Source organism: Peromyscus leucopus, chromosome 8b (assembly GCF_004664715.2).
Source record: "Peromyscus leucopus breed LL Stock chromosome 8b, UCI_PerLeu_2.1, whole genome shotgun sequence".
Classification (NCBI taxonomy): Eukaryota; Metazoa; Chordata; class Mammalia; order Rodentia; family Cricetidae; genus Peromyscus; species Peromyscus leucopus.
In genome coordinates this window covers 63,643,778-63,647,848 of record NC_051086.1, presented here as the reverse complement: position 1 = coordinate 63,647,848, position 4,071 = coordinate 63,643,778, and the positions used below count along the sequence as shown (strand labels likewise).

The 4,071-nt window shown below is 46.4% G+C and overlaps 1 non-coding gene across 1 annotated transcript; it reads right to left on the bottom strand.

The window, feature by feature from the left end:
* Window positions 1-1,954: 1,954 nt before the first annotated feature.
* LOC114691623 lies at window positions 1,955-2,096 on the bottom strand. The gene has a single exon (XR_003734234.1). It is a non-coding gene; the product is annotated as a small nucleolar RNA SNORA43 (small nucleolar RNA).
* Between the last annotated feature and the right edge of the window lie 1,975 nt (window positions 2,097-4,071).

Genomic DNA, 4,071 nt, shown 5'->3' with positions numbered 1-4,071 from the left:
TCAGTAACTCCAGTTTTCAGGGTATCTGGTGCCTTCTTCTGACCTGTGAGAGCAAACATGTGCAGACACACTGACATACACATAATTTTTTAAAAATTAACCTTAATTTAAAAAAACCACACACACACACACACACACACACGCACACACACACTCATCACCACTACTACAACAAAAACCCATATCCACCACTCGCCTGCCGTGCTCATCTCATAACTCAGAGTTTGTACTCCGTATTTTTACTGCTGATTTTCAAAATCTGTTCATCACCCGCAACAGAAACCTTGTCACCTCCTCCTGGATTTGGTGCGATGAAAGTTTCCCTCTGTTTCTGTGTTCAGAAATCACGAGTCAAGGGGATGTGGCAGTGGTCCTTTCATCATAGCCCAGGAGGCTGAATCGGCAAGATGAAGAGTGTGAGGCGTGCTGACTTACACAGGGAGTTCCCACCCCACCTGAGCAAAACCTTGTCTTGAAATAAAAGCAAAGGCCAGTGGTGCAAACACACGCCTTTAATCCCAGCACACTGGAGGCAGAGACTGGCATATTTATTCGAGTTCCAGGCCAGCCTGGGCTACAGAGTGAGTTCCAGGACAGTCAGGGGTACATAGAAACCCTGTCTCAAAAAAGCCCCCCCCCAAAAAAAAAACAACACAACAATAACAAAATAAAATACAAAGTAAAAAGAGGGGCTGGAGAGAGCGCTCAGTGGTTTAGAGCACTTGCTGCTCTTCCAAAGGAACCCAGTCAGGGTCCCCAGCATCCATGTCAGGTAGCTCACAACAGCGTGTAACTCCTGCTACACGGACACTCTTTTCTTCATCACATACACATTTTACACACGTGCATGTAAGTAAAAGCAAACCAAATCATTTTAAAAGCTTTATATTGTTATTTATTACATGTGCGTGTGTGTAAAGATAAATCATTTAAAATATGTATTACTTATTTTTAAATTATATGTATGGTATATGGTATGTGTATGGTATATGTATTTGTGGGTGCTTACATATATGAGTGCAGATCTTGTAGAGTCCAGAGGCATTGGATCCCCTGGAGGTAGAGTTAAAGGTGATTATGAGTCACTGTGCAGGGGTGCGAACCTAACTCAGGTCTCCTTAACTGCTGAGCTATCTCTCCGGCTCTAAAATTAATCTTTTTTTTTCTTCCTTCAAGAATTAACACATTTGTGTCACGGAACCTACAGCCAGTTTCCCCCGTCCTACGTAATTATCACTTTTTTTTTTTTTTGGTTTTTCGAGACAGGATTTCTCTGTGTAGCTTTGCACCTTTCCTGGAACTCGCTTTGTAGACCAGGCTGGCCTCGAACTCACAGAGAGATCTGCCTGCCTCTGCCTCCCGAGTGCTGGGATTAAAGGCGTGCGCCACCACCGCCCTGGATAATTATCACTTCTAAGGCCATGTGCAGTTGGGTAGATGGGAATGCTGAGTCTTAGGGGTCCTAACCCCCGGTGCCACTACATAGACCACACTTCACCGGTCTCAGAAGAACAGTCAAACCCAAGCCAACCCAAACGTGCTTCATAATTAGGACATGGGCTACCAGGATGAGAAGTGTGGAGCTTGCGAAAGGCTGTATAGATGCTTCTGGTGAGGTTACAGAGGCCACACCTGAGTCCCATGGCCTTAAGTCATATCTGCACCTGTCCTGGCGACCAGCCACATGGCCAAGAGGTGAGCCTTATTTTTCCTGGCTTCTGGATCTGGAAAATGAGAAAGGACGGATAGCTGCTTGTATTTTCCTGACCCTTCTGAATGCGTCCCCCACCTCACCCCCTGAAAACCCAGTTCCTACATACCCGCAACTCCAAAGTTGTGTCTTGCTAAAATGCTGACCATGCGACCCTTTGGTGAGTCCATGAAATCTCCGACATTGGGGTCTGGCTAAGGGCGTCAAAGCCAAACCCCAGTGTCCTCTCACCACAGCTCTGGACTAGGTCAGGCTGCAGCCATCCTTCGTGCTCACGGCTTCTGAACACTGAGCATAGAACCAGCCACTTGCTCTTGGCCCTGATGTCCCAGACACAGCTGAGCAGCTGCGCCATGCTTGTGGTGCTGAAAAAACCCAGGACAAAAATAAATCTTAAATAAAAAAAAAAAAAAGATAGGAAGGGCATTTGCCTAGTCCACTTGAGAGCCTAAGTTCAATACCCAAAGCCGGCAGAAAGGAAAGGAGGCGGGGGTGGGGGGTGGGGTGGGGTGTGTGGGGTGTGTGTGGGGGTGTGGCTCAGGGGTCAAGAGAACTTGCTGCTCTGACAAAGGACGTGGATTTGGTTCCCAGCACCCATACAGCAACGCACAACTGCTCGTAACTCCAGTCCAGGGATCCGACACCCTCTTTTGGCCTCCACGGACACTAGGCATACATGTGGTACACATAACATGTGTGAAGGGATAACATTCATACATATAAATAAACCTAAAATGTTTTTAAAGGAAAGGAAAGGGGGGCGGGTCAGAGAAAAGAAGAAAAGAAATTAGAAGCCGTTCCCAAGGGACGAGGACTAAGCTAGAGGCTGTTATGCCCTAGGTCATTGCTGATGACTGAGACCAGAACTTGGGGGTGGGTTGGGGCAGCCTCTCTGGGGTGCTCACTCCAGACAGCAGCTGCTCGGGTGATGGAGAAGCCAGGACCCCAGGACAGAATGTTCTCTGTAAACAAAACTCCCAGGGCTCCTCAGGACACAAACATCCAGCCCTGGTCGAAGATCATTGCTGTCCGGCTGAGATGAACCACTGCAGGCCTGGAAGAAAGCTTTCCATTACGTTCCCAGGAACAGGCTCGAGATCCCCGGGGAATAGAGCATGACCCCTTGGAAAATGTAAAAAATGAAGAGTCTTAGAAGTTTCAAGGAAACTCTAATTACAGGGAACTTGGAAAACAGAGTGACAGAAAACATCATTGCCCCTGACGATCCATGGATTGCATTGTGTCAGAACGCCAACATGTACAATTTCATTTTATCTTTGCCACAACCTCCAGATAGAGACTACTTTTAAACCCAGTTGGTGAACAAGACAACTGTAGCCCAGAGACAGTTGCATTGACTGGTTACATTTAGTTACAGGTCACATGAGGAAGATGAAGCATCCTGAGTGGGTACAGCACTGGTACTGGAGTTTGAATCCACTTTGCCTTGGCAGGTTTTCACCAATGCATCAGGTTGAGCTGTGAACCTAACCTCCAAAATGGGCAATGGCAGGCATCTGAGCCTCACACTGCACTGAGTAGCTCTGCTACATACACTCGTGTGTGTGTGTGTGTGTGTGTGTGTGTGTGTGTGTGTGTGTGTGTGTGTGTTTTCTTCTGGTCTTTCACATATAACTCGATGTGATCCAAGCCATAGTTTTCATACCATTTTACATCCTTTTAAATTTTTATGTGTCATATTTTTAAGATTCATTGCATGCCAGACAGTGGTGGCCACACACCTTTAATCCCAGCACTTAGGAGGCAGAGGAAGGCGGATCTTTGAAAAATTCAGAGTGAGTTCCAGGACAGCTAGGGCTGTTATATAGAGAAATCCTGTCTCAAACAAGGGCTGGAGAGATGGCTTAGTAGCTAGAAGCACCTACTGCTTTTCCCAGCACCCACACGGCACCTCACAATGGTATATTCCAGTGAGCAGACATTTAGCTTTAATGAAATCCAGTATATTTTGTCTTCAAGTCTTATTCTTTTTATGTTTTAAGAAATGTTCTTTCCAGGTGGTGGTGGTACACCCCTTTAACTACAGCATTCAGGAGGCAGAGGTAGGCAGAACTCTGGGTCTGAGGCCAGCCTGGTCTATGGAGAGAGCTCCAGGACAGCCAGGATTACACAGAGAAACCCTACCTCAAAAATGGGCAAAATTTTGCAAAGTTCAAAGTCATGAAATTCCTGTTTAGTCTTTTTTAAAGTAATATTTATTTATTTGTTTGTTTATTCACACACACTTGTGTGCTGTGATGCACGGGTGGAGGTCAGAGAATACCTGGTAGGAGTCAGCTCTACCACATGGGTTCTAGGGACTGAGCATGGGTTGTCAGAATTGGCTGCAAGTGCCTTTG